Here is a 25,714-nt window from a genome sequence, read left to right as displayed (position 1 = left end):
CTGTTTGTGTATGAGAAATCGGTTGGAAACTTTCTTCATATCAGTACGTTGTAGGTGTCACCACCGTCGCCAACCTTGTGTGAATGCTCTGAAATGCTAATCATTTGCATATCACAGCATATTCTTCCTGTCGGTTAATTTTCGCGTCTGTAGCACGTCATCTTCTGGTGTAGTAATTTTAATGGCCAGTTGTGTATTTGCTACCACCCAACCACAATATCAACTGCTAACTTCAACAGGTGGCGGGACTGTAGTTATCCAATGGTGAGCACGTCATGAGGCCACGGAGCGTTGTTGAACTGCTTCGTTGACGAATAAATCACAACAGTGCTACAGTGCTAATGGTGTTGACACATAGCAGAGCAATGGCAAATATACACAAAGCTAACATTGCATTATACAACAGTTGCCGTAGCTGACATTTCGTTAGGAAGGAACACAAGGAATTTCGCAGAGCGAGAAAGAAGTGGCAGATAAAATATCAGTATTCCTGGAACATGAGTCAGGTGAATGTGTGGTGTTTACGCTCGACTGTGGGGACAATGTACATGAGGAGTACAATGATGACGATACCTCCTTAACAAGTGACCGTGATACTGGAACATGTGTCTATCCATGTAGTTCATCATCTTTCTGGAAGAGGGAGACACATCTCCAGTGAATCGTGGTAAGGACAATCGTTGTCCAAGGAGCGGGTACTATAGATAATTACAAACCTACAAGATCATCCGCAGCGTAGTAAGAAAACCAATTTCGAATAAGTCTGCAGCAATATGAGCGTGTAGCGCATAAGAAAAACTGACGATATTCAAGGGAGGACAAGGTGCACTTGTTACAAAAACTGGTGTTTGCGCTTTTCAAGGATGCTCGATACAATTTACAGGATGTGCAAGAGAGTGACCTAATACGCTGTGCGCACCAAACTATGCGCGAATTTTAACTGAAGCAGTGGATGGTTGCATAACTGCAAACAGTGCTACATGTCTGGAAAAAGTAAGATAGCGAAATTTGAAACAAAATGTCAACTTGATGATGCGCAGTAAACAGACGAATCGGCCCGAAAATTTGTAGATAACATAAACAAACTTATTCCATCGTTCCGTAAAGAATTTCTTTTCAACTCCGACTAACAGAGATTTGAAGAGGAAATGCATGTGAAAGCAACCCTGGCAATTAGAAGTACTAATGGAGTTGCATCAAGATCAACTAACATCAGTCCCTTAATGCATTCGTATTCAGTAGTGCCGACTGTTCATCTGAATGGTAAATTGACTCGAAAGTCATTCGTTGTGCTGCGACAGCTTGGAGGTGTTCTGCCTGTTGCTATTCCTTCTCGTCCGCGTGACTTTGTAGTAGGGAATAATTACGTCACAGCAGCCAAGAGAGGCTAAATAGGAGTAAGAGACCTACAACTATGATATGAGCACTGCTTCTTGCCAATAGCTGGTCAAAATAACTTGCTTTCGCTTGATTCCTAGTCTGCATACACACTCATGCTCATAAATTAAGGATAATTGCAGAATGTGGTTCCACACGACGTGGCACTACACAAAACTGGCGATAATAGCATAGGCACATAGGGAACACACACGACACCGATCTGTAAGTCCATGGTATTCGTGATAAGCTGAGAAACTGTCACGAAACACACATGCTACAAAACGCCACTGTTTCCTCCGCATATACCCCAAGATAAATATGGGATATCATCACCTTGCAAATGTACACAGGCCGCACAATGGGTTGACATATTCTGGATCAAGTGGTCGAGCAGCTGCTGGAGTATAGCCTGCCATTCTTGCACCAGTGCCTGTCGGAGCTCCTGAAGTGTCGTAAGGGTTTGAAGAAGTGCAGCGATACGTCGACCGAGAGCATCCCAGACTTGTTCGATGGGGTTTAGGTCTGGAGAACAGGCAGGCCACTCCATTCGCCTGATATCTTCTGTTTCGAGGTACTCCTTCACGATGGGAGCTCATTGTGGCCGTGCGTTATCATCCATCAGGAGGAAGCTGGGACCCACTGCACCCTTGAAAAGGCAGACATACTGGTGCAATATGATGTCCCGATACGCCTGTTACAGTTCCTCTGTCAATGACATGCAGGGGTGTACGTGCACCAATCATAATCCCATCCCACACCATCAAACCACGACCTCCATACAGGTCCCTTTCAAGGACATTAAGGGGTTGGTATCTGGTTCCTGGTTCACGCCAGATGGAAACCCGGCGAGAACCACTGTTCAGACTATACCTGGACTCGCCCGTGGACCACTGTTCCAATGACAGTGTACTGTGTTCTTGACACCAGGCTTTATGGACTCTCCTGTGACCAGGGGTCAGTGGAATGCACCATGTCTGTTCAGTCGTCTGTAGACTGTGTCCGGAGACAACTGTTCCAGTGGCTGTGCTAAGGTCCCAAGCAAGGCTACCTGCAGTACTCCTTGTCCGTCTGCAGGCACTGATGGTGAGATATCGGTCTTCTTGTGATGATGTACACCGTGAACGTCTCGTAATGTAGCACCTGGATACGTTTCCTGTCTGCTGGCATCGTTGCCATAATCTTGAGATCACACTTTGTGGCACACGGAGGGCCCGTGCTACGACCTGCTGTGTTTCAGCCTCCAGTCGCCCTAGTATTCTACCGCTCATAACATCATCAATATTTCTTTGAGCCACTTTCAACACACAGTCACCATTAGCATGTCTGCAAACGTCTGCACACTTGCTCACTGCACTGTACTCTCACGTGCACCAAAACACCTCTGCGTATGTGGACTGCTTCCAGCTCCACCATGCGACGACCATAGGGCAAATGCACCGCATGGTCATACCCCGAGGTGATTTAAGCCCGCAAACCGCCCACCAGAGCGTTGTTTCACCATGTATCAACATTAGCCTTAATTTATGAGTGGAGAAATCATTCTGCTTCAGAGCAGACCATTCCTCCTGAAAAGCGTCTGACATTGCAATTCATACCACTTGGCACCAATGGACAAATTCAGCCTGTGGATATTTCTTTTTTTTCCGTGCCTATAAAACATATTATCGCACTGTCTGCAGCTATCCTTAAAGGATAGCCAGTTCCACGATAAGCTCCACGATAGACTATTTCGCATTTGGTTGGATGCCGTCACATTCCATCAGTTCTCATCACCCCGTTACCTCAATATGATTCTACATGCATTCTTTAAGAATGGATTCCTAGCTGAACGGCCTGTACAGTTTTTGGCTCCCAAGGTGTTCGCCATCAAACTTGATGGTACGAACCTTTGTGATCTCTGTGGCGCGCCATTTTTCATTCAGTGTTCAATGTGCAAGTTAATGGTTTGTTTTGAATATTTCTGGTATGTCGACGAAGTCCATTTTGTGTAATGTAGTACAGACATGCCACGAAAGGCTGATCTCTGCACCATCCGGACGTTCATTTTCTGGCGCCCTCCTGATGCGTATTGTGAATCATTAGGAGTTCATATTTTTCCTATCGTAACTGTTTACGCATCACTTAAGTCCATGGTATTCGTGATAAGCTGAGAAACTGTCACGAAACACACATGCTACAAAACGCCTCGCACTCGACGGGTTCCGTGTCAATGACGGGTGGCAGTGTGGTGGAGCGGATAAAAGTACTGACGCTTAGCGTACCCCCAGCTCTTGTCAAAGAGCAGCGCCAGGAAGAGCCTCCAAATTGCATTGGCTGAGCAGTGTGCAGGGGGTGGAGGGGGATGGGGCTAGGAGAGGTGTTGAGATTACAAACAGACGGCTTCCTCAAATCACACATACATAATTTGGCATCTACGATATATCACTTCCGGTACTTTGTAATACGCTAGAAATATTGAAAGTTTGTCACAATAGCCTAATAAAACAGTGAAGAGAATGTTACCATAATCTTAACATTCCACAAGCAAATATCAAATCTTTCTTTGGTTTTTCTCGTTCCAGAATAGTAGTTCAACATTAGTTCTGCTGCTCTAATTTTTGCATTCTCCAAAAGTACCACACTGCCAGGTGCCTGCCCAGTTAGCCAAGCTGTCTAATGCATGGCTTTCGGGAGTGGGAAGGAGTGCCCGGTCCCCTGCACGAATCCACCTGGCGGCCTTGTGACGAGGTCGAGAGAGCCGGCCAGTCTGTGGATGGTTTTTAGGTGGTTTTCCATCTGCCTCGGCGAATGATGGGCTGGTTCCCCTTATTCCGCCTGAGCTACACTATGTCGGCAATTGCTGCGCAAACAAGTTCTCCATGTACGCGTACACCACCATTACTCTATCACGCAAACATTGGGGTTACACACGTCTGACATGAGACGTTCCTTGGCGGAGGAGGGGGGGGGGGGGGGGGCTCCACTGGGGTCCGAACCGCACAGTAACCCTGGAATCGGTGTGGGGCGGCGGAGGGGTGAAGTGGACTGCGGTAGTCGTTGTGGGTTTGTGGACCACTGCGGCTGCGGCGGGGATGGAGCCTCTCCGTCGTTTCTAGGTCCCCGGTTACAATACTATACAGCACAACATTGCCAGATAATTTTTTATTACTAAATACCCTGTAGAAAAAAAGGAAGTGAAGCACCAAGGAGGTGAGCAGGAAACAACACAAAACTTCCAGGCTTCAGAGGGTACGTGACGGTATTTCAGTGATTACAAAACCGAGTCAAATTTACAAAGAACTTTGCAGCATGATCACACTTACCAGTATGACGTACCTCCTCTGTCCTGCATACACCCTCTCTCTCAGTTAGGAGGGGTATCATCAAACCGCTGTATCTGCCCCTGAAGCAAGTTGGCCACAAGCTGCAGTAAGTAGTCCTTGATGTTGTGGATGCTGCCACTGGTATATAGTTCACATTCAACATGGTCCCTCACATATTCTAACTGGGACAGTTCACGGAATCTTACTGACGACATGAGTATCTCAATACCATGAAAACATTTACGTACATGACTGAAAGAACTCACACAGTTTAAGATCCACAGCTATACTTAAAAATTTATTCTCCACCTTGTAATTCCTTGTCATTGGCTGTATTAGGTGCACCTCTATTAACTTACGCAATAGTGCCATATGAAAGATGAATTTAGTGGACAGCTATATAAGGATGTAGACAGCGACTTGTGGAAGGTTAGATCAGTCCAGGAAGTGTAAATAAATAGGCAAAGTGGTTAAGGTGATGACTCGTGATAAGCAGAAAATCTAGGTTCGAGATCTGATGTGCAAAAAATTTTCGTATGTCACTATTGGATGGTATACCAAATATAGAGAATACACAGTCAGTGAATAACTTTCCAGGTATCGCGAAAACAGTTCATAGGGATATGTGCCGAGTGTCGATGAGCAGTATCCTGTTGAAAAATAGCACCACTATACTGTCATAGTCCAGAAGTATGTACAAGCAAGCTTTGCAAGTCCTTCTTAGCGCATAAAGTTAATTGATTCTGACTGCTCACTTAAATACTATTTGCTGTAGGCTCATCCGTCCAATGCTCCTTTTGGGTGATGCTGGAAAGCTTGAACTCCGCCGAACTCTTGAACTCCGCCGAACTCTTGAACTCCGCCGAACTCTTGAACTCCGCCGAACTCTTGAACTCCGCCGAACTCTTGAACTCCGCCGAACTCTTGAACTCCGCCGAACTCTTGAACTCCGCCGAACTCTTGAACTCCGCCGAACTCTTGAACTCCGCCGAACTCTTGAACTCCGCCGAACTCTTTAACTCCGCCGAACTCTTGAACTCCGCCCAACTCTTGAACACCGCCGAACTCTTGAACACCGCCGAACTCTTGAACACCGCCGAACTCTTGAACACCGCCGAACTCTTGAACACTGCCGAACTCTTGAACACCGCCGAACTCTTGAACACCGCCGAACTCTTGAACACCGCCGAACTCTTGAACACCGCCGAACTCTTGAACACCGCCGAACTCTTGAACACCGCCGAACTCTTGAACACCGCCGAACTCTTGAACACCGCCGAACTCTTGAACACCGCCGAACTCTTGAACTCTGCCGAACTCTTGAACTCTACCTCACTTGGCATTTGAGGACGTCTATCTACAGCATGTGACGCAGTTTGCTTAGAGATACTCCCAATTTGCAGTCAATCCACATGAAATCAACAGTTTCTCAGTGTATATGGCCTCTTACTGAATTGACAAAAGCAGATTACACCTAAGTTATAAGACTGACAGCTAATATTCATACTTTGATGATTTTATTTTGTAACCTTTCATGACTCAGCCACTACACCTGGTTACCTAGTAACATATCCAGTTTCATGTCTTCCAGCCTGCTTAGACCTCGTTACTCATACAATTTTTTTTTCCAGCCTGTGAACAATTACAGGCTAAAATTCTCCCTTGGGGATCACATGAAATAACTTTTCCAACTACCAACTAACTCTGATGAACCACCTTCTGAACAGTGTGTTGGTACACCTTTAAAAATCGAATATAGCAGCCATTCTGAATGATGTAGATTCAACAAGTCCTTCATAAGTTGCAGAAAGTACATGGCACCAAATGTGTATGCACAGGTGACAATTCCCGTAAATTACTGGCCGGTAGTTTGTGTTGGGCACGGATCTGGTGCCAAACAGCCTCCCTCGTGTTCGCATCAGGATAATATAGTGGCCAACACACCAACATGAGTTAAATACCATGCCGCTCAAACAACTGTGGTATGATAGTCTCCTGGTGACATGGGCCGTTATCCTGCTGGAAAACTCCACCACTCTCAGGGAAGACACCAAGCATGAAGCGATGCAGTGGTCCACAAATAAGCTCACATAGTGCAAATCTGTCTGCTCTACAGCTAAAGGGTCAGTGCAGTTGACTGCAATGCAGCGGTCCCAGGTTAGATTGCCTACCGGGTCTGTGATTCTCCATGCTCGTTGACTTGGTATTGTCCTCATCATCAAATTAGTAGCATAGGTGGCTGAAGATGGAAGGCGCCAAGAGAGGGCACTTGCCTCCCCCCTGGTGTACAGAGTTTTTATTCATAGTAGAATTCTCACACACTTGTAATTTTTTAGATTCCGCAAAACCTCTCGTTTAACCAACTGCAGCGTTATGTGGCTGATCGCAGTGAAATAATATAAGGTGGCGCACGAAAAACTGGCCCCGAGTACAGACTGATCGCCAATTACACACGATTTACGACCGCTACCAGAAGAATAGATAAACATGTAATGATTAGGCAGTGAAGAAATAACAAATAAGCTAATGCAAACAACATCTCCGAAACAATGAATGACGATTGGTGGGCGACAATGAGCAGTCTAGTACTCGGAGCCGATTTTTCGTGCGCCACCCTGCACCACTGAAATAATACTGCAGGAGTTATCGTATTCTCTTTACAAAATATGACACCAGACACTCGATTATGGAGCGCGGACTTCATTCGGTTGTAAGTCGGTCTGCCTTGCATAACAATGAACATTCCCTTTTACCTTGGATCAAAAAAAGACGGAAAATAGCCACTCGTGTGTGCCGTGCCGACTTCCTCTGCGTGTGTAATAACAAAAATACTTTGCCTTTTTACAAGTATGTCTTCTGCTGTTTATCGAAATAGTGAAGTAAGCCGTTCTGCTATCTGAAAAAAATGTGTGTATTACATACTACATAATTTATGTAATTTACGTAATTATAAAATACATTTTAATTGCCAGTCGTGGACGCTGAATAGAATATGAAAAGAACCAGAAGTCCAGAGTTCAAAAAAGGTTTGAAACGTATCTAGAACGGTCGTGCGAAGCGAAGAAACGAAACGAACAACTCTATACTGAACTACACTCCTGGAAATGGAAAAAAGAACACATTGACACCGGTGTGTCAGACCCACCATACTTGCTCTGGACACTGCGAGAGGGCTGTACAAGCAATGATCACACGCACGGCACAGCGGACACACCAGGAACCGCGGTGTTGGCCGTCGAATGGCGCTAGCTGCGCAGCATTTGTGCACCGCCGCCGTCAGTGTCAGCCAGTTTGCCGTGGCATACGGAGCTCCATCGCAGTCTTTAACACTGGTAGCATGCCGCGACAGCGTGGACGTGAACCGTATGTGCAGTTGACGGACTTTGAGCGAGGGCGTATAGTGGGCATACGGGAGGCCGGGTGAACGTACCGCCGAATTGCTCAACACGTGGGGCGTGAGGTCTCCACAGTACATCGATGTTGTCGGCAGTGGTCGGCGGAAGGTGCACGTGCCCGTCGACCTGGGACCGGACCGCAGCGACGCACGGATGCACGCCAAGACCGTAGGATCCTACGCAGTGCCGTAGGGGACCGCACCGTCACTTCCCAGCAAATTAGGGACACTGTTGCTCCTGGGGTATCGGCGGGGACCATTCGCAACCGTCTCCATGAAGCTGGGTTATGGTCCCGCACACCGTTAGGCCGTCTTCCGCTCACGCCCCAACATCGTGCAGCCCGCCTCCAGTGGTGTCGCGACAGGCGTGAATGGATGGACGAATGGAGACGTGTCGTCTTCAGCGATGAGAGTCGCTTCTGCCTTGGTGCCAATGATGGTCGTATGCGTGTTTGGCGCCGTGCAGGTGAGCGCCACAATCAGGACTGCATACGACCGAGGCACACAGGGCCAACACCCAGCATCATGGTGTGGGGAGCGATCTCCTACACTGGCCGTACACCACTGGTGATCGTCGAGGGGACACTGAATAGTGCACGGTACATCCAGACCGTCATCGAACCCATCGTTCTACCATTCCTAGACCGGCAAGGGAACTTGCTGTTCCAACAGGACAATGCACGTCCGCATGTATCCCGTGCCACCCAACGTGCTCTAGAAGGTGTAAGTCAACTACCCTGGCCAGAAAGATCTCCGGATCTGTCCCCCATTGAGCATGTTTGGGACTGGATGAAGCGTCGTCTCACGCGGTCTGCACGTCCAGCACGAACGCTGGTCCAACTGAGGCGCCAGGTGGAAATGGCATGGCAAGCCGTTCCACAAGACTACATCCAGCATCTCTACGATCGTCTCCATGGGAGAATAGCAGCCTGCATTGCTGCGAAAGGTGGATATACACTGTACTAGTGCCGACATTGTGCATGCTCTGTTGCCTGTGTCTATGTGCCTGTGGTTCTGTCAGTGTGATCATGTGATGTATCTGACCCCAGGAATGTGTCAATAAAGTTTCCCCTTCCTGGGACAATGAATTCACGGTGTTCTTATTTCAATTTCCAGGAGTGTAGCTATGAGCAGTCAGCAGTGGAACTGCGACGAGTGGCCACGCGAAGAAGGACGAGTCCGGCCGAGCGAGACCGAGACAGACGGGAACGGGACCTAGGCTGGAACGAGACCGGCCGACGCGCCGTTGCGGGAACGAGACCGACCGTTTCCCGTTCCCGGGAACTGTAAACAGAAAGCCGCGACCGAAGTGAAATGTGAAAGACTGTTCCTTACAATTCGTTCCTCACTCCTTCTGCTCATCTTGGTGAACCGTTCATTTCGACCCGTTAGTTCGCGAACGGCCCATCTCTAGTAATGATGTGGTATGAGTGAGTTTACAGTATATGTATATGTGATTAGTGTTGACATTATGAGCACATTATTACATTAGACCGACTCGTGCAACTACACTTTAAACCAAGAGATTTATTACTATTATTGTTATTATTATTACTGTATATTGAACAAGCAGTAAAGGAAACAAAAGAAGAGTTCGGAGTAGGTATCAAACTCCATGGAGAAGAAATAAAAACTTTGAGGTTCGCCGATGACATTGTAATTCTGTCAGAGACAGCAAAGGGCTTGGAAGAGCAGTTGAACGGAATGGACAGTGTCTTGAAAGGAGGATATAAGATGGTCATCAACAAAAGCAAGACTAAGATAATGGAATGTAGTCGAATTAAATCGGGTAATGCTTCGGGAATTAGATTAGGAAATGAGACGCTTAAAGTAGTAAATGAGTTATGCTATTTGGGGAGCAAAATAACTTATCATGCTCGAAGTAGAGAGGATATAAAATGTAGACTGGCAATGGCAAGGAAAGCGTTTCTGAAGAAGAGAAATTTGTTAACATCGAGTATTGATTTAAGTGTCAGGAAGTCGTTTCTGAAAGTATTTGTATAGAGTGTAGCCATGTATGGAAGTGAAACATGGACGATGAATAGTTTGGACGAGTAGAGAATAGAAGCTTTCGAAATGTGGTGCTACAGAAGAATGCTGAAGATTAGATGGGTAGACCACATAATTAATGAGGAAGTATTGAATAGAATTGGGGAGAAGACAAATTTGTGGCACAACTTGACTAGAAGAAGGGATCGGTTGGTAGGACATGTTGTGAGGCCTCAAGGGATCACCAATTTAGTATTGGAGAAAGTGTGGAGGGTAAAAATCGTAGAGGGAGACCAAGAGATGAATACACTAAACAGATTCAGAAGGATGTATGTTGCAGTAGGTACTGGGAGATGAAGAAGCTTGCACAGGATTTAGTAGCATGGAGAGATGCATCAACCCATTCTCTGGACTGAAGACCACGACAATAACAACAACATTATTAGTATTATTATTTACTAGCCACCACTGTTCAAGTAGAAATTCCTCCGTGCTATAGAAGGACTGGTAAACTTGCTTTGTTATCTGTCAGCCATTTTATGTTGTTGGGCGAATGATCATTTTTGTTGCATGCTGACCTTTCTATAGCAACGACAGCTTGACACTGATGCGACAAAAGTGAGGGAATACCTCCTAATATCGTGTTGGACCTCCTATTGTCCGGCAAGGTAGGGCAATTCGACGTAGCATGGGCTCATGTCGCTGGATGTCCACTGCAGAAATTCTGAGGCTTGCTGGCTCTGTAATTGTGAAAGTGTTGCTGTTGCAGGATTTTGTGCACGAACTGACCTCTGGATTATGTCCGATAAACGTTCGATGTGATTCATGCCGGGCAATCTGGGTGACCAAATCGAATTGTCCAGAATGTTCTTCTAACCAGGTGCGAACAACAGCAGCTGTGTGGCATGGCACATTGTCATCCATAAAAAATCCACCGTTACTTGGGAATATGAAGTCTATGAATGACTACAGATGGTCTCCAGGTAGCCAAACATAACCATTTCCAGTTAGTTACGAGCTCATTTGGACCAGAGAACCCAGTCCCATCCAAGTAAACAAAGCCCACACCATTATGGAACCACTACCAGCTTCTACAGTGACTTTTTGACAATTTGGCTCCATAGCATCGTGGGATCTGCACCACACGCGAACGCCACTGTCAGATCTAATCATCTGAAAGCGGGACTCATCTGACGAGGCCACGGTTTTCCAGTCGTCTAGGCGGCAAGTGATATCTCATTAGGCCAGGAGAGGCTATCCAGGCGATGTCGCGCTGTTAGTAAAGCCACCCACGTCGGTCGCCTGCTGCCACAGCTAATTAAGGGGACACGGAAGGCAACTTTTATCCCTATTCTGCCAGTGCTATTTTAACCTTTGGATAGGAACACTTTTAAAAAGAACTACAGGTGATAAAACAATGAAATTTTTACTACATATATATATAACATATATGCCTCAATTTACAAGTAAAATGAACATAATACCTCTTATGGTTTTGAGGAAAAAAATTTTATTCTTTCACTAGTAAAATTTAGCTTTATTTGTACATTAATTATTATAAAACAGTTTCTGATTGTTTCATGGTTCTCAATTTACTTGTAATAACTTATTACTATCTGCAGTACAAATTGACCAAATTTCATGTTTCTAACCACATTAGTTTATCAAATAATGGTACCTGAAAGTAAAAAAAAAATGTAGTTTTGAGAAAAATCTATTTAAATGTTGCAATTCCAATATAGTTACTGATGAGAGTTACTTACCACTAATATTTTCCTCCGCCATACTGAGCATCATCTGAATGATACTGATCTTCTTTTCTTCTCTTGGTCTCTCTTCTTTGCTGTCTGGCTTCTTTTGTGCATTTTAAATTAGCAATATCTGCTTTGTGGATTTTGGCTCGGAGCACTATGGGACTTGATTTCTGAAGTCATCAGTCCCCTAGAACTTAGAACTACTTAAACCTAACTAACCTAAGGACATCACACGCATCCATGCCCGAGGCAGGATTCGAACCTGCGACCGTAGTGGTCGCGCGGTTCCAGACTGTAGCGCCTGGAACAGCTCGGCCACCCCGGCCGACTTTGCGGATTTTCTCTTTATCTATTTGCACGACGGATTTTGCAGTATTTCCACTAGATTTTACGCTCAATAATTCCAAAACATCCAGTTTTCTAATTACACCATCATTGAAGTATAAAATAGCATTACAAACACCAAATTTGAGGGTTGTAAGCTGAACAAATACATGTTTCGGTAACCGGTTCCAAATGACAGAATTCACACATTCATTTAAATTTTGCCTTTTCCCATGAAGACATTTCTTCAACAAGGTATCTTTACAGAGGTCTCTAAATATGGGTTTAGTTTCATCCATTACTGATGCAGGTAAAAAATGTTTGTGGTCATATCTGGAACTTCTCCTGTACTTGCACCAAGTGTCAGGATCATTCGGGCAAAGACCGTGCACTGGATTTTCATTTGTGGAAAGTTTATGGAAAAAGATAGTACATACAGCTAAACTCCCTACATTTCTTCTATGGCCAAGCCGAGGATACCAAGTTTCAGTCATTACCTCTCACCAGGACAATGCTGTGGCCGAAAGGATGCACTTAACGATCGAGAGCAGCGACGTTTGCGTAAAGTTGTAAGTGACGACAGACAAGTATATCGATAGTAGATACAGGGTGGGATACACTGAAGCGGTAAAACAATAGAAGCATGAAATAATATACAAGGAGTAAAAGAATGCTGTACATTATCTCTGCATGGCGCAAAAAGGAAGGCGTGGCATTTAAATGCCAGATTGCACAGGACGTCAGGAAAACCATCATATCTCACGAAAAACTGTTTCACGCAGGAAAGAGCAGGCATTTCAAATATGCTAAAATCTAAAAATCGAATTTTTGAAGCCCACTTGCCTTCCGTCTCCCGCAAAATTTCGCCACGCTGTCCTAACCGATACGTTCGTCTTACGTCCCACACATGTTTCTGTGGCTATTCAACGCAGTGATGCGTGTCTGTCAGCACTGACAAATCTATGCGGCTGCTCTAGGTCGTTAAGTGAAGGCCGTCGGCCACTGCATTGTCTGTGGTGAGAGGTAATGCTTGAAATTTGTTATTGCCAGCAAACTCTTAACACTGCGGATCTCGGAATATTGAATTCCTTGACGATTTCCGAATTGGCACGTCCCATGCATCTAGCTCCAACTGGCATTCTGCATTCAGAATCCTTTAATGCCCGTCGAGCGGCCACAATCACGTCGGGAACCTTTTCACATGGACCACCTGAGTACAAATGACGGATCCGCCAATGCCCTGGTCTTTTATACTTTGCGTGCGTGATGCTATCGCCATCTGTAAATGTGCATATCGCTACCTCATGAGTTTTGTCACGTCAGTGAAAGAAGGGGTGCGAGCTAACATCCCAAAGATGTTCGGGCTCACATGCGGCTCCTCTTAGTCGAAATGTCTTGGCTCAAACTCGTCTAGGGGTTGAGCCGCACGTGTCCCATTACACGCCCTAAATTAGACACATGTGACCTTTGGTTAAATTAGACACATGTGACCTTTTGGTTTGCCGATGGCAAGTTTGCGAAATTGTACGAATCATACAATTTTAATATAACATATACGAGGGGCGTTTGAAAAGTCCGTGCAAAAATAAAAACTACTTACATGTTTGGGGTAAACCTTTTATATTTTTCGAGACAGTCTCCTTTTAGACTTATATACTTCGTCCAACGCTGTTCTAATTTGTTCATCCCTTCCGAATAACAGGAATTGTCCAAGTCTGCAAAATAGCTATTAGTTGCTGCAATCACCTCCTCGTTTGAATAAAATCTTTGTCCCGCCAGACATTTATTCAAATTGGGGAACAAATAGTAGTCCGACGGAGCCAAGTCTGGAGAATAGGGGGGATGTGAAACGAGTTGGAATCCTACTTCCATTAATTTTGCGGCCACAACCGCTGAAGTGTGTGCTGGTCCATTGTCGTTATGGAAACGGACTTTTTTGCGGTCCAATCGCCGGCGCTTTTGTTGCAGCTCGGTTTTCAGACGGTCCAATAGCGATGAATAATATGCATTTGTAATAATTTTACCCTTTTCCAGATAGTCGATGAGGATTATCCCTTGCGAATCCCAAAATACAGTCGTCATAACCTTTCCGGCCGAAGGAATGGTCTTCGCCTTTTTTGGTGCAGATTCTCCCTTGGTAACCCATTGTTTAGATTGTTGTTCGGTCTCATGAGTATAGTAATGTATCCATGTTTCATCCACAGTGACGAAACGACGCTTCCTGATCAGCTGCAAACCATCTTGCAACACTTCACACGATTCTGTTTTTGGTCAAGCGTGAGCAATCGCGGAACCCATCTTGCGGATAGCTTTCTCATGTGCAAATGTTTATGCAAAATATTATGTACCCGTTCATTCGAGATGCCCACAGTACCAGCAATCTCATGCACCTTAACTCTTCTGTCATTCATCACCATATCATGAATTTTATCAATGATTTCTGGAGTCGTAACCTCCACAGGGTGTCCAGAACATTCAGCATCACTTATGCCCATATGGCAACTCCGAAAATTTTAAAACCACTTGTAAATTGTTCTAATCGAAGGTGCAGAGTCACCATAATGTTTAACAAGCTTCTCTTTTGTCTCCTGAGGCGTTTTTCGTTTCATAAAGTAATGTTTAATCACCACACGAAATTCTTTTTCGTCCATTTTTAACAATCACTCGACTTCCTTCATTCACACGAATGCAAACCACAAAGAAATTGACCAATATGGCTCAAATTTGGTGTGCGTTCTTTCCAGAGATGCAACTAATTGAACATGACCTCAATACGTGCCGGTGGTACCCTCTCTCGGGCTTTGCACGGACTTTTCAAACGCCCCTCGTAACAACAGTAATAAAATCGGGAGCTAAATTGACGACCCATAAAGGATGCAGGCCACACAGTTGTGATTCAGTTAGAATAATGTTTATTCAGAAAGGACACTAATAGGGACATTGCTCGTATTTAGAATTACTGTTACACCCGAGAACACGTCATGTGAAGCTGAGATCAATGCCAGAATACAAGCAGGAAACCGATCTTAGCACAGCCCAGTACAACTGCTTCGGTCCAAATATCTCTCCAGACAGTTCAAGATTCGACTGAACAAAACCCTGATCCAGCCTGTTGTTCTATATGGCTGTGAGACATGAAGTATCCGGAAGCAGGACTTCCATAAGCTCCTCGTTTTTGAGAGAAAAGTGCTTCGGAAGATCTTCGGTCCGGTTCTGGATGCAGATACAGGGGAATGGAGGATCACATACAACCAAGAGCTTGAGGAACTGTACCAGCAGCCCAACATAGCAGGAACTGTCAAAGCCAAACGGATGCAGTGGGCCGGCCATGTGGCCCAGATGGAGGATCACAGATGGCCTCGGAAGCTCCTGGATTTCACACCTACAGGAAAGAGACCGCCAGGGAGACCCAAGAAGAGTTAGAGGGATGGACTCCATGAAGATTTAAACCAAGTGTCAGTAGATGTGAACGGATGGCGGATAGCACCAATGGACAGAATACAGTGGAGGAGGAAACTTGTAGATTCGTGCGGTCCACAGGGCCTGATCACTTAGTGGTGGTAGTAGTACACCCGAGCGCTTATCCATTTGACACAGTTCGATCATTCACAATCTCATCGCGAATTACAAGTCCAATACTCCACCTCGTTAACCATGAGAAAAGTTCACACCAGGCGCGCGGCTGCTCACCGCTCAGAGACCAAGTCCCGCGATACCACACAACGCGGCATTTTCTAAGTCGTTTCACTTCCTAACTGCCTAAAGACCGACCGTCCGCTTTCACGTCTCCACCAGCACTGTCCCTCTCTGCCCGTCCCCGGTCGCGTTTTCCCGCGCGCTGCACATCTTTGCTCAACTGACTAGGGCAGTTCGCTTTCCTGAAGCCGTCCATCTGATTGGCTATAGCTTATTCTACATTACTTTACGTTTTAACTTATTTAAATAATCAAAGCTTGACCTCTTTCACGTTCTAAACAATAATATCCATTACATGAGAAAGTCCGCAGCTCGTGGTCTTGCGGTAGGGTTCTCGCCTCCCGCACACGGTGTCCCGGGTTCGAGTCCCGGCGAGGTCGGGTATTACTACTGCCTGGAGATGACTGGGTGTTGTTGTGTCGTTTTCACCAGCATTATTCATCCCCATTAGGACCTTGCCTAGTACAGCGGTGTGGGTCTCCTGCATCATCCCCTATGCTCCTCGTAGTATGGGACCTCATCATCAACATGATAAACTTTAAATTCTTTTACATAAAACCAATAGAATTTCCTTCTTGTCTTTGAATGCCACAGCCAGTAGCCTTGCATGAATGTGCTTTCTGATAAATAAATAAAGAAAAAAGTAACTATTATGCACTAAACTTTACAACAAATATTCTATTACCTGATGATTCAATAAGGTGTCATGCTGTCATCATTCAATGTGTTTGTGTGGAGGAAATGAAATGATGATCTGATACTTAATTGAAAATACTGATAATTTATATTTACTATATCTTTCAAACAAATAAAGTTACAGGGTTGATATTTACAATGTCTGTCATTTTAATGATGCGCTTCTATATGAAATGTCGATCGTTAAGGTCGACCAAAGCGTTCAGATCTTAGCATTCAGGTTTTTGTTACAAAACCTGTTAATTTCACTTTAACAGTAAATCCTAAACTATTTTAGATATGATCAATATTCAAGGTTTATTGAGATCACCACGAAAATTTATAGAGGACGGTAGATTAAAACTACTTTCGCTACATTCCCTGAATTACTACAGAATTAAATAGTTTTCAGAAATGTTTCCCTTTATGGCCGGTCTTAGGTCCGCCGTATTTAACGCTGCTATGTCTCCGTGGCCACAAACAGCTTCTACAGATTTTCCATATGATGTAGGTTCTCGTCTGTCTCACTCGCACACTACAGTGTTTAGGCCTCGTTTAGCACAATAGACGCCTGTGAATTTCCCCATCTATATCTACATCTATATTTATACTCCGCAAGCCTCCAAACTGTGTGTGGCGGAGGGCACTTTACGTGCCACTGTCATTACCTCCCTTTCCTGTTCCAGTCGCGTATGGTTCGCGGGAAGAACGACTGCCGGAAAGCCTCCGTGCGCGCTCGAATCTCTCTAATTTTACATTCGTGATCTCCTCGGGAGGTATAAGTAGCGGGAAGCAATATATTCGATACCTCATCCAGAAACGCACCCTCTCGAAACCTGGACAGCAAGCTACACCACGGTGCAGAACGCCTCTCTTGCAGAGTCTGCCACTTGAGTTTGCTAAACACCTGCGTAACGCTATCACGGTTACCAAATAACCCTGTGACGAAACGCGCTGCTCTTCTTTGGATCTTCTCTATCTCCTCTGTCAACCCGACCTGGTACGAATCCCACACTGATGAGCAATACTCATGTATAGGTCGAACGAGTGTTTTGAAGCCACCTCCTTTGTTGATGGACTACATTTTCCAAGGACTCTCCCAATGAATCTCAACGCTGCACCCGCCTTACCAACAACTAATTTTATATGGTCATTCCACTTCAAATCGTTCAGTTCGCATACTCGCAGATATTTTACAGAAGTAACTGCTACCAGTGTTTGTTCCGCTATCATATAATCATACAATAAAGGATCCTTCTTTCTGTGTATTCGCAATACATTACATTTGTCTGTGTTAAGGGTCACTTGCCACTCCCTGCACCAAGTGCCTATCAACTGCAGATCTTCCTACATTTCGCTGCAATTTTCTAATGCTGCAACTTCTCTGTATACTACAGCATCATTCGCGAAAAGCGTCATGGAACTTCCGACACTATCTACTAGGTCTTTTATACATATTGTGAAAAGCAATGTTCCCATAACACTCCCCTGTGGCACGCCAGAGGTTACTTTGAGTCTGTAGACGTGGCAAATCTGCACACTCTGTGGTTCAAATGGCTCTATGCACTATGGGACTTAACTGCTGTGGTCATCAGTCCCCTAGAACTTAGAACTACTTAAACCTAACTAACCTAAGGACATCACACACAGCCATGCACGAGGCAGGATTCGAACCTGCGACCGTAGCAGCAGCGCGGTTCCGGACTGAAGCGCCTGCAACCGTTCGGTCACAGCGGTCTGCGCACTCTTTGTGGCGCACGGTCCTGGACGACAGGGTTCGTTTCGCAGTTCCTGAAGGCTGATTCTTTTGGCCATACATTTAAAAGAGAGCGAAATGCTCGTTAACTCTCAGGGGTAATAATGGGCATTCGATCTCGGGGTGAGCACTGATTATAATCTAGAATGAGATTTTCATTCTACAGCGGAGAGTGCGCCGATATGAAACGTCCTGGCAGATTAAAACTGTGTGCTGGACCGAGACTCGAACTCGGGACCTTTGCCTTTGGGGTGAAGTGCTCTACCATCTGAGCTACCCAAGCACGACTCACGCCCCGTCCTAACAGCTTTACTTCTGTCGGTATCTCGTCTCCTACCTTCCAAACTTTACAGAAGCTCTCCTGCGAACCTTGCAGAACTAGCACTCCTGAAAGAAAGGATATTGCGGAGACATGGCTTAGCCACAGCCTATGGGATGTTTCCAGAATGACATTTTCACAGTTCTGCCAGGAAGTTTCATTGATTATAATGTTTGGCGCATCAGTATGTAAGTGATATATGTATTGAGCAATCTAATTGTTTGTCAGTCCATAATTTGTCAGCCTCGCTTTACTGAGGCGATATGCTTCTCTCAGACCGCAGACGCGATCATTAGTCACTCCACGGCCTGCGGTGTGTGGCGAATGGTGGACAGAGGCAGCACAAACTGACAGGCAGCCATACGTACACAGAGGTGCAGTGCGCAGCTGCTGTTTGTGCTGCGGCGATCTGCAAAGCACCTGAGACGTAGCCCGGCTCTGCCACCTGAGAAATAATTCCCGAATCCTCTTACCTCCAGCCCGGCGCTTCCGAGAAATCGCTCACTCGCCTCCATTCATATCGAGCGGAGCCAGCCAAATAGGATCGCCTCCTCTTCCGCTGCTCGCCTCTGCCTCTCCCTCTTCCTGCTCTTCAGCCGCTGCCATTCCTCCCACAGCGCCGAGACGTGATAAAAGTCATCTCCCCAAACGCCGCCAAAGAATGGCTCGGTCTCCCAGAAACATTCAAATTAGGCCGCTGAAAACTTTCAGTCGCAAACACTACCTTACACAGACTAATCGAATCTATCATTTATACTCAAGAACGGTTGACATTTTTATGTCAGTATGTTGCGTTAGACTCGAACTCCACGCTAGTGTTGGGAGGGGAAGAAGACCAATCGGGCGGCCTAGAGAGAGATGGACGGACTAGGTTAAGGAAGATCTCAAGAGGAGAGGTGTAATATGGGATGTAGTGGAGGGAGAAAAGGTATACCAGGACAGAAACCAATGGAGGCATATCGTTCACAAAGTTCCTACCCGCCTCGCTGGAAGGAAGTCCTGATGATGATGGTGATGAAATTGTGCTCTGATACTCTGAAGAGATGCATAAGAGTATACAGGGTGCTCCATTAATAGTGACCGGGCCAAATATCTCACGAAATAAGCGTCAAACGAAAAAACTACAGAGAACGAAACTTGTCTAGCTTGAAGAGGTGAAGGGAATGGCAATTGAATCTCAATGTAGACAAGTGTAATGTGCTGCGAATACATAGAAAGATAGTTCCATTATCATTTAGCTACAAAATGGGAGGTCAGTAACTGGAAGCAGTTAATTCCATAAATTATCTCGGAGTAGGCATTAGGAGTGATTTAAAATGGAATAACCATATAAAATTAATCGTTGGTAAAGCAGATGCCAGACAGATTCATTGGAAGAATCCCAAGGAAATGAAATCCGAAAACAAAGGGAGTAGGTTACAGTACGCTTGTTCGCCAACTGCTTGAATAGTGCTCAGCAGTGTGGGATCCGTACCAGACAGGGTTGATAGAAGAGATAGAGAAGATCCAACGGAGAGCAGCGCGCTTCGCTACAGGATCATTTCGTAATCGCGAAAGCGTTACGGAGATGACAGATAAACTTCAGTGGAAGACTCTGCAGGAGAGACGCTCAGTAGCTCGGTACGGGCTTTTGTTAAAGTTTCGAGAACATACCTTCACCGAGAAGTCAAGCAGTATATTGCTCCCACCTACGTATATCTCGCGAAGAGACCATGAGGATAAAATCAGAGAGATTAGAGCCCACACAGAACCATACCGACAATCCTTCTTTCCACGAACAACCCGAGGCTAGAATAGAAGGGGGAACCGATAGAGGTACTCAGGGTACCCTCCGCCACACACCGTCAGGTGGCTTGCGGAGTATGGATGTAGATGTAGATGTAGATGTAGATGAAGAGGGAAACCAGATGGAGCCATGGTTGGCCCGCTAGATGGCGCTGCCATAGGTCAAACGGATATCAGTTGCGTTTTTTAAAATACACTCCTGGAAATTGAAATAAGAACACCGTGAATTCATTGTCCCAGGAAGGGGAAACTTTATTGACACATTCCTGGGGTCAGATACATCACATGATCACACTGACAGAACCACAGGCACATAGACACAGGCAACAGAGCATGCACAATGTCGGCACTAGTACAGTGTATATCCACCTTTCGCAGCAATGCAGGCTGCTATTCTCCCATGGAGACGATCGTAGAGATGCTGGATGTAGTCCTGTGGAACGGCTTGCCATGCCATTTCCACTTGGCGCCTCAGTTGGACCAGCGTTCGTGCTGGACGTGCAGACCGCGTGAGACGACGCTTCATCCAGTCCCAAACATGCTCAATGGGGGACAGATCCGGAGATCTTGCTGGCCAGGGTAGTTGACTTACACCTTCTAGAGCACGTTGGGTGGCACGGGATACATGCGGACGTGCATTGTCCTGTTGGAACAGCAAGTTCCCTTGCCGGTCTAGGAATGGTAGAACGATGGGTTCGATGACGGTTTGGATGCACCGTGCACTATTCAGTGTCCCCTCGACGATCACCAGTGGTGTACGGCCAGTGTAGGAGATCGCTCCCCACACCATGATGCCGGGTGTTGGCCCTGTGTGCCTCGGTCGTATGCAGTCCTGATTGTGGCGCTCACCTGCACGGCGCCAAACACACATACTACCATCATTGGCACCAAGGCAGAAGCGACTCTCATCGCTGAAGACGACACGTCTCCATTCGCCCTTCCATTCACGCCTGTCGCGACACCACTGGAGGCGGGCTGCACGATGTTGGGGCGTGAGCGGAAGACGGCCTAACGGTGTGCGGGACCGTAGCCCAGCTTCATGGAGACGGTTGCGAATGGTCCTCGCCGATACCCCAGGAGCAACAGTGTCCCTAATTTGCTGGGAAGTGGCGGTGCGGTCCCCTACGGCACTGCGTAGGATCCTACGGTCTTGGCGTGCATCCGTGCGTCGCTGCGGTCCGGTCCCAGGTCGACGGGCACGTGAACCTTCCGCCGACCACTGGCGACAACATCGATGTACTGTGGAGACCTCACGCCCCACGTGTTGAGCAATTCGGCGGTACATCCACCCCGCCTCCCGCATGCCCACTATACGCCCTCGCTCAAAGTCCGTCAACTGCACATACGGTTCACGTCCATGCTGTCGCGGCATGCTACCAGTGTTAAAGACTGCGATGGAGCTCCGTATGCCACGGCAAACTGGCTGACACTGACGGCGGCAGTGCACAAATGCTGCGCAGCTAGCGCCATTCGACGGCCAACACCGCGGTTCCTGGTGTGTCCGCTGTGCCGTGCATGTGATCATTGCTTGTACAGCCCTCTCGCAGTGTCCGGAGCAAGTATGGTGGGTCTGACACACCGGTGTCAATGTGTTCTTTTTTCCATTTCCAGGAGTGTAGGAACCCCCATTTTTTATTACGTATTCGTGTAGTACGTAAAGAAACATGAATGTCTTAGTTGGACCACCTTTTTTCGCTGTGTGATAGATGGCGCAGTAATAGTCACAAACATATGGCTCACAATTTTAGACGAGCAGTTGGTAACAGGTAGGTTTTTAAATTAAAATACGGAACGTAGGTACGTTTGAACATTTTATTTCGGCTGTTCCAATGTGATACATGTACCTTTGTGAACTTATCATTTCTGAGAACGCATGCTGTTACAGCGTGATTACCTGTAAATACCACATTAATGCAATAAATGCTCAAAACGATGTCCGTCAACCTCAATGCATTTGGCAATACGTGTAACGACATTCCTCTCAGCACCGACTGTGGACTCCATGTTATTGTAAATATATTGTCGTTGTTTGTTTACATCTCGCAACAACCAATAGGAATTAAACATCTGCATCCGTTCCTCTTCTGTAAACTTCACAGATCATTTCCACTTACACTTTCCCATACACAGAAGTTCCATTTTCCTCTCGTTTAGGATTTTGTTGCCTCTGGTGTGCCTTTCCACTGTTTCATAACTTCTTATTAACATTCCTTATCCAGGTTTTTACATTTTTTTGCGCTTAATTCCTTTCTTTGCTGGACTCGTTAATATTATAGAAGTTTCGACTAGGTCGATATTAGAAGCAGTTCCCTCTGTTGGTATTAAGTGCTGTCACTGCCAGTCTCACTGACAACGTTGGATGGTACATACGCGGCATCAGTAACATCATCATCATCTTCGGAAAATAAACATGAACTTGAGGAAGAATCTGACCTTGTTCCAACAAATGAACTTCCAGCAGAATTAGTCGACCTCCATGTTTGCAGCTGACTCGATGGCAGCAGCTAATACAGTCCCTTGAAAATGAAACATGTCGTATTATAGTGCATAGGTCATTATTATAAGATGAAAAGACGTGTGAAATATTTTCGTGAAAAAAATCGAAGTAACTGGTACATGCTATGTGCGTCCAATAATACGACAGGAAGCAGCAGGGACATAATTACCAAACATACAAAGCTTGTGTTAAACCATGTTTATTACCTTGCATAATTTAAATACAATAAAACAGGTAAATTTAACAACGTCACAGGAACACAATAAAAAATTTTCTTAAGTCCCTGTTAAAATTTGCATAACAAATTCATAAAACATTAACAAAATTTCTGTTGGAGTAAATACTTAATACAATCAAAACTTGCCAAATTCTGATCCCAAAGACTATACTGTACAATGACTTCTCTTTTGTAAAATAAATTCATACCAAGGCATAAAATTAAGGCATAAAATAAGGCATGAAATGTCCCCTTTTTAAAAATTTATATACGACTGTGCTTAAACTGACACAATTTCCCCTGCGGATCCGGGGATTAGAATAGGCCCGCGGTATTCCTGCCTGTCGTAAGAGGCGACTAAAAGGAGTCCATCCCCCTCACGGGGGTAGTTAGCGCCTGCGTCCGGAGACGGACGGTTCCACGACCTATAATCGTGGTCTTTTTGGTTTTTCACTTCTCGTTTCTTCCTTCCTTTTGTTGGTTCCTTTCCTTGCTCTTCTCGACCTCACTGTCTTCCTTACTCTTTCCCTTGACTTCTCCTTGCCTTCTCATTGCCTTTTTCTCCTTGCCTTCTCACTGCCTTTTTCTCCTTGCCTTCTCATTGCCTTTTTCCCCTTGCCTTCTCACTGCCTTTTTCTCCTTGCCTTCTCCTTGCCTTTTTCTCCTTGCCTTCTCATTACCTTCTTCTCCTTGCCTTCTCATTACCTTCTTCTCCTTGCCTTCTCTGGTCTCCGCCTCGGCGTTTGAGACAGTCTGTCCTCTTTCTCCCTCCCTCTCTTCTTTTTCCTCTTCTTCCTTCCTCCCTGTGCGTGCCTGAAGGCCGACCCACGCGTTCGCACGCGTAGCCGGTGACGGGGTAACGCGTAATTCCCCGCCCTGGGTAGACATGTAAGGCACGCGCGTACCCCCTGGTAAAGGCCAGGCCCAGGGAGGGGTGATTGCCTGAGCTGATACCTTCTGACCATGCCGATTGGTCCCTCCGTCTGTTTCTCGGGAGGTGTGACCTGAGGTGTAAACATTCACCTAAGGCGGGAGTGCCCTCTGAGAGGGTCCCCACAAGGAAGGAGCGCGCCATCGGAGACGCTGGCAATCATGGGGGATTCCTCCGCAATGGATTCTACTCCATCTCTTTCGACTTCGACTCAAAAACGGAAACGTGACCAGCCAACAGTGACAAAAGTACTACCGCCTGCCCCACAGTTCCTCGTAGTTTCTCGATCTGAGGACGGAAAGGATTTTTCCTCTGTCAACCCTTTCGTTATTCAGAAGGGCGTAGATGCCATAGCCGGATCTGTCAAATCTTGTACCAGGTTGCGAAACGGCACCTTATTACTAGAAACTGAGAGTGCCTTTCAGGCACAAAAACTGCTTCGGGCCACCCTCCTGTACACGTTCCCTGTCCGGGTGGAGGCCCACCGAACTTTGAACTCGTCTCGGGGTGTAGTCTATACTAGCTCCCTCGACGGATTGACTGATGAGGAGCTTCAATCATTCCTCGCTGAGCAGGGCGTGACGGCTGTCCATAGGGTCATGAAAAAGGTTAACAATGACCTTGTACCGACCCGGACAATTTTCTTGACCTTCGATAGTGTTAAGCTGCCATCGCGCATCAAGGCGGGCTACGAGGTTATTTCTGTTCGCCCCTATGTCCCGACACCTACGCGCTGCTACAAGTGTCAGCGTTTCAATCACACTAGACAGTCTTGTTCCAATGCGGCTAAATGTGTCACTTGTGGCAGGGATGCCCATGAGGGTGACTGTCCACCTCCGTCTCCTCGTTGTGTGAACTGTCAGGGTGACCATGCCGCATCCTCCCACGACTGTCCTGTCTATAAGGAAGAACGCTGTATCCAAGAAATTCGGGTCAAAGAGAAAGTGTCCACCTCGGCTGCTCGCAAGCTATTGGCTAGTAGGAAGCCCACGCTGCTCCCAGCGGGGAAATACAGTACTGTCCTCGCCTCTCCTCGCACTACCAGGGAGGTAGCAACCCAGACATGCGATCTGACCTTCAGCACCACGGTCGTCCGTTCGGCCAGTACTAAGATCGCCCGGTCGACGTCTCCTCTTCCTCCCGTCACCCCTCAGACACAAGCACCTTCATCAGCTTTTGCCAAGACGAAGACCCAGAAGTCAGATGCATGGGCCTTCAAGAAGGAACCGTCCCGTGCAGACTTCCTACGTACCTCGCACTCCCAGCCTTCGACCAGTACTTCCACCAAACGTCCTTCCAAGAAGGCTCATAGGAAGCACAGTTCTCCTTCTCCGCCACGGCGCATTCCTTCTCCTGCGCCACCCAGCGGTTGCCGCCCCAGGCCGTCATCTGTTTCGCCTGGCCCCACCACTGGTAGCCGAACATCTGGCCGTTCACTGGCGGAGGAAGCTCCCCCTCCCGGCCATCCTCCCGAGATGGCCGATGACCCTGTAGACCACATGGACGATGACTGTCCGCCTACTGATAGCGGCGGCAGTGCTCGCTCGAAGCCAGGCCCTAAGCGGCCTTCGAGGTGACCACTTCTCTCATCTTCCTTTTCTTACGATGGCACTTATTCACTGGAATATTCGCAGCATTCGCTCCAACCGAGAGGACTTGAAGTTGCTGCTCCGCTTGCACCGTCCGCTCGTCGTA

Source organism: Schistocerca serialis, chromosome 12 (genome assembly GCF_023864345.2).
Source record: "Schistocerca serialis cubense isolate TAMUIC-IGC-003099 chromosome 12, iqSchSeri2.2, whole genome shotgun sequence".
NCBI classification, from domain to species: domain Eukaryota; kingdom Metazoa; phylum Arthropoda; class Insecta; order Orthoptera; family Acrididae; genus Schistocerca; species Schistocerca serialis.
The sequence above is the reverse complement of the archived record's forward strand: the minus strand, read 5'-3'. Positions refer to the sequence as shown.